Genomic DNA, 13,204 nt, shown 5'->3' on the forward strand with positions numbered 1-13,204 from the left:
TGTCCAGAGCATGGAGGCGCTACCAGGAGACAGGCCAGTACAACAGGAGACGTGGAGGAGGCCGTAGGAGGGCAACAACCCAGCAGTAGGACCGCTACCTCCGCCTATGTGCAAGGAGGAGCAGGAGGAGCACTGCCAGAGCCCTGCAAAATGACCTCCAGCAGGCCACAATGTGCATGTGTCGACTCAAACGGTCAGAAACAGACTCCATGAGAGTGGTATGAGGGCCTGACGTCCACAGGTGGAGGTTGTGTTTACAGCCCAACACCGTGCAGGACGTTTGGCATTTGCCAGAGAACACCAAGATTGGAAAATTCGCCACTGGTGCACTGTGCTCTTCACAGATGAAAGCAGGTTCACACTGAGCACATGTGACATAGTCTGGAGACGCCGTGGAGAAGATTCTGCTGCCTGCAACATCCTTCAGCATGACCAATTTCTTTGGGGGGGACGAACAGCCCTTCATGTGCTTGCCAGAGGTAGCCTGACTGTCATTAGGTACTGAGATAAGATCCTCTGGGTTCCTCCTAATACAAGACAATGCTAGACCTCATGTGGCTGGAGTGTGTCAGCAGTTCCTACAAGAGGAAGGCATTGATGCTATGGACTGACTGCCCGTTCCCCTGAATCCGATTGAGCACATCTGGGACGTCTCGCTCCATCCACCACAGACTGTCCAGAAGTTGGCGGATGCTTTAGTCCAGGTCTGGGAGGACATCCCTCAGGAGACCATCCTCCACCTCATCAGGACCATGCCCAGGCGTTGTAGGGAGGTCATACGGGCACGTGGAGGCCACACACACTACTGAGCCTCATTGGGACTTGTTTTAAGGACATTACATAAAGTTGGATCGGCCTGTAGTGGGGTTTTCCACAGTGATTTTGAGTGTGACTCCATATCCAGACCTCCAGGGGTTGATACATTTGATTTCTATTGATAATTTTTGTGTGATTTTGTTGTCAGCGCATTCAACTATGTAAAGATGAAAGTATTTCATATGATTAGTTCATTCATTCAGATCCAGGATGTGTTATCTTTATTTTTTTGAGCAGTGTATAATCATGGGCTCCACGCGGGTTTCCTTGACTACGATTGTTCCACACAAAATCCTGACCTTTTGCTGTAGCACATTTCAGGCTATAACTGCTGAGCTGACACTTGTACAATTCCCAGGTGTGACATTATACCTGGTGCCGCATTTAAGAGAATAAAAGTATATACAGAAGACATTTCCCGCACTCTGCACTGGATTTTGCATTGGGGGTGGGGGGTTAGATGCGATTCTATGAAAATGAAGCCTGATCCGAGCGTTGTTGAAAAACTCCTGGGGTAAATGTCAGCATCATTAAAGAGATTTTTTTTAAATATATAATTCATTTATTGGTCATTGTATTATTATCACAAAAATGAATGAGTAAAGAAAAAATATTAATAAATAATAAAAGTTATCTTAAACATAATTCATTTATGTGCCTTTAAAAGTACATCATGGTCAGCATAGACATGAGAGAATCTATTCTGAATTAAAAGAATTTGTTTAAAATGTATATATATATATATATATATATATATATATATATATATGTGTGTGTGTGTTAAAAATTAATGTAGAATACTTCATGACAAACCACAATGACAAAACATTTCCAACATTTTCTAATGGTACAAATAGTTCATCCAGATAAAAAATAGAAAATAATTGATGGTCAGATAGAGACTCCGGTCCGCTCATTTTTGCACCGTATACGGTTTTGTAGCCAGACTGAAAACTGTAGCATACCAAACCACGTTTTTCAGGCGGGCCTCAAAACCGGATACAGGGAAAAAACTAATGAATGAGAGGCAGGCCTTGTCCAGTTGGAATAAGGAAGCGCACGGTTTTCACATGTCCAAGCCGGATCTGGTCACCGTATGAAAGAATCGTGTGTGAATGCAGCCTAACATTACTAGAAGTTGGTACCAGGGTCAAAACATCCCAACCTAGCTTTATCACTAGGGCATTCTGTATATAATAGGATTCTCTTTATTATCACTATATATAAGTGGCTTGTGATGTCTTATAAGTTGGGGACAACTAATCCAAGTACTTTAAAGGACAACTGTAGTGGTACACTTTTATATATGCCTGTGCCCGGGCCTCAAAAATAAACAAAATAAACTCATACACACCTTCCTACGAGCCCCCGTTGGTCCGGCACAGGCCTCACGGTCTGGCAGTGCTGACGTCATTCCACTCCTGGGGACGGGGACGCCGCAAAGCCGTTGGCGTATCACCGGCCGTAGCGATGTCCCCTGTCGGTGATAGGCTGAGCCCACTGTCATGTAAGGAGCTCTGGACTGCTTTTTACATGACAGTGGGCTCAGCCTATCACAGGCCGGGGCGGGACATCACTACGGCCGGTGATATGTCGACGGCTAGGCAGCGTCCTGGTCCCCAGGAAGTGGAATGATGTCAGCATTGCCGGACCGTGAGGCCTGTGCCGGACCAACGGGGGCTCGTAGGAAGGTGTGTATGAGTTCATTTTGTTTATTATTAAGGCCCGGGCACAGGCATATATAAATGTGTACCACTACAGTTGTCCTTTAACAAAGGCACGGAGAATAGCTCAGTAAAAAAGCAAGAGTTCAAAAAGTTCTATAGAATTCTTCAACATGAATCAAGATGTTCAATAAGATATCAGGAAAAGTTCTTATCGAAACAAGAAGCCCAACAAGACATGGAAAATGGGTCATAAAGGACAAAGAGGAATGACAAGACACCGGGAAGAGTTTAATATGTACCAATAAGTTCAATAGGGAATGGGGAAATAGGTCATATTGGACCGAAGGGTTGAATGAGAAAATGAGGACTGAGGTTGAGGTTGTAGCTTCATAGAACTGGAAATAGTAAATTGTGTATCAAAAAGCTTAAAAAGACATGAAAAATAGGTCATCATTTCATGGACCGAGAAATTGAGTAAGACAAGACCACTATGGATCAAAAAGTTGAACAAGACAAAAAGAAAAAAGATCATATTGGACTTTATAGTTTTCCAGGACACATGATATTTTATTATGGGTCATAATGGACTAAGAAAATAAAGAAGAGATGGAGACTAGGTTGTAATGGACCGAAAAGCTCAATATGACATGGTAAACTGGTCATGGTCATTGGTCATGGTGGACCAAAAACATGGAGAAATAATAAAGTGAATGAAAGGTCACAAAACGAATAAAGAGAAGAAAAGGTTATAATTAGGGATCGACCGATTATCGGTTTGGCCGATATTATTGGCCGATATTCACGATTTTTGACGTTATCGGTATGGGCAATTGCCTTGCCGATAATCTGATAAAGTCCCGCACCCCGCCCCCACTGCACCGCCCCGCACTCACACCGCCCCTCCACCGCACCGCACACCCACCCCGCACCGCACGCCACCCCCCCACAACCGCACCGCACGCTGCCCCCATTGCCTCCCCTATCCCCGGTTTTATAATTACCTGTTCCCGGGGTCTGGGGCCCGCACTACTTCTGGCTCCTGCTGCATCCTGCATTACGCTGTGTGCTGCGCAGCATGGTGACGTCCTCAACGTGACGTCACCGTCAGTGCACACAGTGACAGCGCAGGATGGGAGCCAGAAGTAACGTGGACCTCGGACCCCGGGAACAGGTAATTATAAAACCGGGGATAGGGACGGCAATGGGGCAGCGGCGGTGGGATCGGTGTGCTGTGCGGTGCGGGGGTAGGGGGGGGATAGCGGCGGTGTGCGGTGCGATGCGGTGTGGGGGTAGGGAGGGATGGCTGGGGGGAAGCGGTGGTGGTTGGGAGGACCCCCGGACAGGCAGGGGGAGAGAAGCGGGTGGCGGCGGTGGTCTCTGATTCAGCCAAAGCCGCTGCAGTTCCTTGATTTAAAGCGCCCGCTTTAAATCAATGATCTGCAGCGGCTTCTTGGGGGGTGGAGAAATAGCCGATAACTTATACCGGAATATCGGTATAAATTATCGGCTATCGGCCTGAAAGGCTACAGATTATCGGTATCGGTATAGGCCCTAAAAAAAACGATATCGGTCGATCCCTAGTTATAATGGACAAAAAATTAAAAATAACAATATACATAGAACAGGAGTCACTGGACCGAAAAAGTTAAAATGAAAGATGATACAAAGGTAAAATAATTGCTCAAAAAGTTGAACAATAGAACACTATTTTCTATAGAATTCGCTTTGTTATGCAAAATTGTTTATTGGTTGTTCTAAGCGTCTCAATATTCAGAAAACCACTATTACCCATATTTATACCCATTTTATTTCTTTAGACGTTATATCGATGATGTGTTATTTATGCCATGGGCACAAAAAATGGGTCAGCACATCCTAAACCACTGCAGCTGCTTCTCTCCAAGAAAAACATCAAGGTCTTCTCTCCAAGAAAAACATCAAGGCCGGTGGGAGATGTGATTTCACACCATGCCCCCTCGGGATGTCACATCACGGGGCGTGATGTGACATCCCGAGGGGGCATGGTGTGAAATCACATCTCCCACCGGCATACCCTGCCATCAGACATCTTATTCCCTATCGCTTGGATAGGGGATAAGATGTCTATGGGTGGAGTACCCCTTTTAAGGTGGAATTCATTAGAGAAAATATCTTCACCCTGTTCCTCTGAGGGCCAATCCCTGTCCTTCTGGCACCTTGATGTTTTTCTTGAAGAGAAGCAGCTGCAGTGGTTTAGGATGTGCTGACCCATTTTTTGTGCCCATCTCATAAATTCCAACCATCACGCCCCCACCTATAGACATGAATGAAGGGGGCGTGGTGTGACATCATGCCTCCTGCCGTGGGTCCCCAGCATTCTAAATATACTTTTTAGAATGCAGGGTGCTGCATGGAGATCTGAGACCCCTACAATAAGACATCTTATCCCCTATCCTTTGGTTAACGGATGAGATGTCTATGGGTGGAGTACCCCTTTAAGATTGTTTGAGACTTTTTGAAGATCAATTGCCCAGAGAAGACGGTATGTGATGCTACTAAGAGTCCTGTGTCTTGCCAACAGTGAAGCCTCCTGACACCATTCATCCATTGGAGTTGGCTCACATTCAGATTTAAGACAAAATATAAATCTTTATTGAATATACATATAAAAACATACTAAAAAGAAGTATAGGCACGGTGGACATCACTGGACAGAGTGCAGGAGGTAGGAGGCATTAACATTGGTACAGAAGTGAAGAAAATTGTAGCATATCAAACAGACCAAATGAAACACATGTATTAAGTACAATTACAAACATGAAATTAAATAAATGGGGGTGTTTGAAAGTAAAAGCTACAAAAAACATGAACCAGTTAACCAATGCAGAGCCATCTACCACCTGCACTTACCCCAACATACGTTTTGCGGAATTGCGCTTGTAAAAGCCCCACAAAAACCTTTACATGGTCAAAGACATTAAAACCTATTGTGGATTTTCACATAGGAGCTTTTATACATTGTGATATAGAGCTTGTAATGTTGGTGACCCAGTGTGAATGTGGGCTGCATTCCGTATTATTGGTCAAACCCAAGTGCACGCCCTATAGCGGTTGTCTCATGTAATACTTAAAAAAATAAAATAAATCCCCCCAAGAATGTTGGCATTAATGCAATAAACCTTGACTTACATACCACAGGTTCCCTGGTGTTGCTGGAATCAGAGTCCCAACCGCTGTCCCCGGTCTTCTTCCTGCTTCTGTGGGTCAACGCGTAACACTACTGCTCTACGGCTGCAGTGATGTCCCACCTTGACCAGGGACAGGCTGAGCAGCAGGGTCATGTATTGAGCCCAGTCACCAAACAGAATCTTGGGTCGGGGCTCAATGCATGACAATTCGGCTTAGCCTATGGCTGGCCGAGGCAGGACTGGCAGTTTCTCCACCACTTGACTAGTTGGTGAGTGACAAATCACTTCAAAAACATATATTCCAAAAGAAAAAAAATCCTTGTAAAGGATAGATGAGGAAGGGGAAGAGAAAAAAGCAACCCTTACATGTCCTCTGACAGCATGTTGGCTGCAGTACCTGCTCTGTGGGGCAACCCATTTGCTTTGGCCCAGTACAGGTACCTCGTGGTTGTAGTAGCAGCATCAGCAAGGAAAAGTTGTCCATGTCTTCCAGGGGTTGTGTTGTTTCGGATGATGGACTGGTTGGCTTGTTCTCGGTCATCTCAAAATGAGGAAGAATCTGATTATATGATGTTTAGCAAGATGTCAGTGGATTCCTCATCATCTACAGTTAGATGGCGTGGTGCAAGTTTCCTTTTCCAGATGGTTTGTTCCATCATCTCTGTCTTTACTTCCCCCGCTAGTGCTAAGCAGAAGGATAGCCACACAGAAGAAATGTGTTGTGGTTAGCCTTTGGAGTGTGTTGCAGACGTGGTGGACGTGGAAGCAATGGCCCAGCGTAGCACTCGTGGGACTTGTGATGGGGATACTGTAAGCCATCATGGGAGATATGCTATGAAGTTCATACTGAGAGGAGTGGTGGGGACGATAAGGAGGAGTTTAATGATGAGGATGTCATCAGGCCTGTTGGTCTGAGCAGCTCAGGAGCAGGTGACGGCGACGCTGGTGCTGGATCTGCAGGCTTGGGAAAAAAAACAGGCACAGTCGGGTGGTGGTGTACATAGCTCTTGATAGTATCCTGTAGTGTGGAAATTCTTTACTGCTTTGCCAGATGCAGCCAGAACCAGACACCAGGTCTCTGCAAAAAAAGTAAATCATAGCCAGGGTCAAGTTTAGTATTTAGTGCTCTACGTAAGCACATGGAGAGGCCTGGCTAAGTATTACTAGTCCACCACTGCCTGATGTTCAATGGCTACTACAACTATCACTAGTCCACCACTGCCTGCTATTTACTGGCTACTACAACTACCACTAGTCCACAACTGCTTGCTGTTCACTGGCCACTACAACTACCACTAGTCCACCACTGCTTGCTGTTCACTGGCCACTACAACTACCACTAGTCCACCAATGCCTGCTGTTCACTGGCTACAACAATCACTCTTGCTGCTACTACTTCCAGCCAGGCCTACTCACATACGACCCATGATAGTTCTTCTTCACTATTTTGAGACACCGTCACTAATCCTGTTGCTACTCCCAAAAAGGAAGAATTGTTGGAACACTTGGGAAAAGCTTTTGCCTCTTCCGATACCTCTATGTGCATTTTAACACCGGCAGGCATCTACCATCAATCAAGGATTCCTAACACCTTTATTTTAAATGTAATTGTGTTTTCAATCAAGCTATTAGTTACCACCGTTTACCGCATGTCATCGTAACTTTGAAAATAACTTAATCTTAAAGGGGTACTCCGTCCCTAGACATCTTATCCCCTATCCAAAGGATAGGGCATAAGATCTCTGATCAGGGGGGTCCCGCCACTGGGGACCCCTGCGATCTCCCTGCTGCACCCAGCGATCATCTCGAGCATGGGGTGCAGCGCCGGAGGCTTGTGACATCACGGCCACGCCCTTTCCTATAGACTTGCATTTAGGGGGCATGGCTGTGATGTCATAAGCCTCTGCCCCGCATCGCCAGCCATCCGTCACGAAGCAAACTTTGCTCCGTGCACCGGATGTTTGGGGTGCCGCAGCCGGGATCGCGGGGGTCTCGCGGATGGGGATAGGGCATAATATGTCTGGGGCAGAGTACTCCTTTAACTCCACTGTAAAACGATTTGAATATATTGCTAGCAGTGTTATACAGGTCCATAGATCTCTTAGGCAGTATTATACTTGTGTTTTATAAGGCTAAGTTTCTACTTGTTTTTTTGTCCTGCATTTTTTGTGTGTTTTTCATTTGTGTGGAAATTGTACTTTTGACCCCTTTGGCGTGTCTTTAAAATTTGTTCGGTACCAAAAAATAAATAAAAAAATTATGGAAAAAAATGTATTTAGCAAAATTCATATTTTTTTTTATAACAAAATGTTTATAAATTTTTAAACGGATCAATTTTAGGGCACTAAAAATGTAGCCAACAATAATAAAAAATTTTGTGTGTGTTTTTCACTTTTTTCTTTATTTTTTTAAATATTTTTTGGTAGTACTACTACTCCCAGCATGGAATGCACTGTTCCATGATGGGAGTAGTAGTTCCTGTACTAATTGACAGATCACCCTGGGTGTCACTCCTGACATCCGATGCGATTGTCCATAATATAGCAGAAATGCGGAGCGAGCATCTCTGCACTATATTCCGGGCCGGCCAATCATGTGAATAGAAATTCACATCACTCATTCATATTTTCCGCCCAGAGTGGGGATTGGCCGGATGGTGGCAGCAAATCACATCTCTGAGGCAAATATGATGTTTCTCGGGGGCTGCACGCTAGCGAGCTTCCGGTTTCGGCTGTCAGCTGATTTCAGGTCAGCTGACCTGGACTTGTCGTTCCGTCAGATGATCAGACTCGTGGATAGCAGTGGTAGTCTCAGATGTAGATGGACTTTAGTTGTGGGGAATGCTTATACCGGTCCAGATGGAACTGGTGGTAAGGGTAGTTAACCCTTTGTCGTCCTGTTTGCAGATGAAAATCAGGCGCAATAGCGCACTGTGTGAACACAAGTCACACGATGGTAGCTGCAGCATTCTTTCACCGGCAAATCACAGCTCTGAGAGAAATATGAATGGTGGAGTACAGAGCAGAGATGCGAGCACAGGAGAAAGCCGCTCCGCATCTCAGGGATGAAGGATGATCGCAGCGGGTGTCAGGAGTGACACCCTCTGTAATCTGTCAATAACTGCAGGTACTACTACTCCCAGCATAAGCAGAGTGTGCTCCCTGTTGGGAGCAGTAGTACCTGCAGTTAAGGACAGATCACAGCGGATGTCTCTCCTGACACCTGCTGTGATCCTCCTATATAATGTATAGATGCGGCGGCCGCTCTTCTGTGGTCCCCTTCACTGACGTATATATACACCTATTCATATTTCCCGCAGAGAGTTGTGATTGGCTGGAACCATCTGGCCAATCACAGCTCTTTGCGGGAAATATGAATAGGTGTATATATATGGAAGTGCAGAGGCCAATAGAAGAGCGGCCGCCGCATCTATACATTATACAGGAGGAGTGCAACGGGTGTCAGGAGAGACATCCGCTGTGAGTACAGGTACTACTACTCCCATCATAGAACAGTGTGTTCCATGCTGGGAGTGGTAGTACTACAAACAAAAAAAAGTGAAAAACACACACACTACATTTTTATTATTGTTGGCTACATTTTTAGTGCCCTGCCCGCCAACATAAATTGATCCCTGTTAAAAAATAATAAAAATGTTGTTATAAAAAAGATACATTTCGTTAGATACAATTTCCCATCACTACTGTCTTTTTTTTTTTTTTTAATGGTACCCTACGAAATTTTATTTAAAAAGGTATCTCCATCACATTTTTGGATTGCTAAATTCTAAAAAAGAATAAAAAACGTCAGCAAAAACGCCAAAGTTAAAACCTACATGTCATTTTTCTTGACGTTTTTTTTTTACTCCCATAGACTTCTATGGGAGAAAAAAACGCCACAATTTAAGGGAACTTTTGCGACTTTGCAAAACTGCCAAGGAGCTTAAAAATGCCAAAAAAGAGTGAAAGAACGCCAAAAGGATAAAAAAAAAATGCCAAACTGAAAAACGCAAATTGGAAAAAGAATTTTGCTGCCAACACCTCCACACTGTGCCATTCAGCCACTATATGATCTCCTCATGCTGCCAACACCTCCACGCTGTGTCATTCAGCCACTATATGGTCTCCTCATGCTGCCAACACCTCCACGCTGTGCCATTCATCCACTATATGGTCTCCTCATGCTGCCAACACCTCCACGCTGTGTCATTCAGCCACTATATGGTCTCCTCATGCTGCCAACACCTCCAGGCTGTGCCATTCAGCCACTATATGGTCTCCTCATGCTGCGAACACCTCCATGCTGTGTCATTCAGCCACTATATGGTCTCCTCATGCTGCCAACACCTCCACGCTGTGTCATTCAGCCACTATATGGTGTCCTCATGCTTCAGCCTCATCCAAGCTGTGTCATTCAGTCACTATATGGTCTCCTCATGCTGCCAACACCTCAACGCTGTGCCATTCATCCACTAAATGGTCTCCTCTTGCTGCCAACACCTCCACGCTGTCATTCAGTCACTATATGGTCTCCTGACACTGATGCCACCACCAGGCTCTGTCATTGTGCTGCTGTGCGGCAGTGATTCTAAGAGCGATGCCGGTAATCTGCATGTTATTCTGAATAACAGCAATGTGTTCTATACCCCTATAGAGGCTGTATGTAGTCTAGAAATAGCCTTTTTTAATATAGATTTGCCTTGAAAAAATTCGGATCGAAACTAACTTTTCCGGAAAATTCAGCGAATCGGCCGAATCAAATTTTAGAAAAGTTCGCTCATCTCTAGTCAGCACATTCAACTATGTAAATAGGAAAGTATTTCATACGATTAGTTCATTTAGATCTAGGATGTGTTATCGCAGTGTTCCCTTTAGATTTTTTGATCAGTGTATGTTTATTTGCAATTGTTTGCATATGTGTAGATTGTTTTTGATTAATTATCCTTGAACTACAATGTAACTAATAACAATCTGTACAAAAGTGGGTTCACATGACTGTTTTAGTGGACCTGATGAAGACATCACCCGGCGTAGAAACACGTTTTGCCATGTCTAATGAATTTGCACTTCATCGGGTCATATCTCATCCCTGCGGATGGGCCTGATCTCCTTTGCTCCTTTTTTTTCCACTTATGTCATGTCCCATCTATTTCTCTCTGCCTCCCGTCATCAGGCTTCTCATCTTGCTACCGTTTCTTTTGTATTCCCAAGAAATCTAATTGCGAAAGATGAAATACAGATTTTATTGGTCCCTGTAAACTTTTAATACTCCAGATTCACCATGCATAATCGTTTTTACCTTTTTTTCCCTATTAATTTTTTATAGCTCCTGAATAAGAGGACATCTAGAGACGACAGGAGTTTGTACCCCCAATGGCGCGGGGATGGAACGGAAGCACCAGGAGATTGATTAGTGTGACTTGCTACAGGGAGCGCTCGCCTCTGCTATGATCTGAGCGTGCAGGAATTACATAAGGTAATCAGCACATCCTAGGAGGATCGTACCATTTAAAGCGAAATAATAAAAGATTAATAGAGAAGAGACTGGAATGAAAGCAATAAAAATGACAGATTGATATGTACGCGTCAACGTCTTTATGATTAGGATGGCGTGTAATTGGAACGAGCCGATTCCATCCCACGGTTGGCCGGGTCTCACTTTCATCATCCCCCTGTTGAGCAGAACACGAGCACTCTCATTCGACAAAGTAAAACAGTAGTTTTTAAGTTAATATTTTATGAAATGTCTCAATTTAAGTTGCCATAATGCAGATGTCTCGGAGGAGAACGCTAAATTGAGAACTCCGTGTACACGACTCTAACCCGTCCTCAATACACAACGTGCTGGAAAAAAAAAAAAATCCATTATACTTCATATCAAAGCCACACAATCATTCCTGCCTGGAGAATGGCACGGCTGCTCTCTGGGGAGGGGGCGGAAAGGATTTGTTAGCTGCTCCAAGTCTACCCGTCACATGTCTATTCATGGATACAATAGTTTCATGCGAAGACATGGGATTTAACATATAGGAATGTTTCCAAACTTTTGGAGGTCGTCCACTAGGGGTTGGTTGCACCTCCTAAACAAGTGTCTGGTGCATCCAACAGGGGCCGCAATAGGTCTGTCTCTTTAAGGGTCTGTGCATGCCTCTGATTCTGCTCCCCCTCCAATCCCTGACTGGCATCACCTATTTAACCCGTTAAAGACCATGGATGTCTATGCTGGTCCATGTGCCGTTAACAGGGTATGACGCGGGCTCCTGACTCGAGCCCGCATCATACCGGCCGGCCCCCAGCTGATTCTTGTAGCTGGGGACCGGCATTAATATCCGACATGCTACGATCACCGCGAACAGCTATTAACCCTTCAGATCGCAGCTGTCAAAAATGACAGCGGCATCTAAAGGTGCCTTTATCCCATCCCTGGTGGTCCAGTGGGGTGGATCGCCCCCCCCCCCCCCCCGCAGCGCAATGGCGATCCACTGTGGAGGTAGCCTGAGGGCTTACCTCTGCTCCTGTGCCGGCTCCGAATGATAAAGCCTGGAAGGGCAAGGCTTTATCAATCGAGCGCAGAGCACACAGATCAATGTGGTTCTATGGAAACCACAGTGATCTGTATGAGGAATCAAATAATTCCTCCTAAAAGTCCCCTAAGGGGACTAAAAGTATAAAAAAAAAAGTAAATAAAAAGTTTAAAAACACACACATTAACCCCTTCCTTATTAAAAGTTTAAATAACCCCCCTCTTCTCAAATTCCATATAAAAATATATAAACTTAATAAAAATAAACATATGTGGTTTCGCCACGTGCATAAATGTCTGATCTATAAAAATATATTGTTAATTAAACCACATGGTCAGTGGTGTACACACAAAAAATTGCATATTTTTGGTCACTTTTTATACCATAAAAAAAAGGAATAAAAAGCTATCAAAAAAGTCCAATAAAAAAAAAAGTGGTACCAATTAATCACGGCGCAAAAAATTAGCCCTCATACCACCACGTACGTGGAAAAATAAAAAAGTTTAGGGGTCAGAAGAGGCCAATTTTAAATGTATTAATTTTCGTGCATGTAGTTATGGATTTTTCCTTTGTATAGAGGATAAGATGTCTAGGGGCGGAGTACCCCTTTAAGCCATTAACACCATAACCATCTCCCTAAGAATAGTAGCCTAGCGGGCCACTACAATCTCCTAACTTGAAACACCTTACCTTTACTATTAGCTTCTGGAGACATCATTAACACAGAAGTAAATGTACTTTTTCTCTCTCCCCTACTGATGTTTACTCATTATACTTCAAAGATATATGAGCAGTACCACTGTGTGTTATTAGATTATTTAGCTTCGTATTTGTCTATAATTAAGAACTAAAGAGCAATCAGACCACATTTTATCAAGCATTAATGCAGAAATCTAGTTATTTAAAATGGTTCACTTAGTTTGTCTCCTTGCAAACTAACTGAACCATTTAACCATGTTCACTTGATCTGATCAGTTTGTTTTTTGTTTTACTTTCATTGAGTTTCTCTATAATTGTGACTTAGATAAGAA

The sequence above is a fragment of the Hyla sarda genome, chromosome 2 (assembly GCF_029499605.1).
Source record: "Hyla sarda isolate aHylSar1 chromosome 2, aHylSar1.hap1, whole genome shotgun sequence".
Taxonomy (NCBI): domain Eukaryota; kingdom Metazoa; phylum Chordata; class Amphibia; order Anura; family Hylidae; genus Hyla; species Hyla sarda.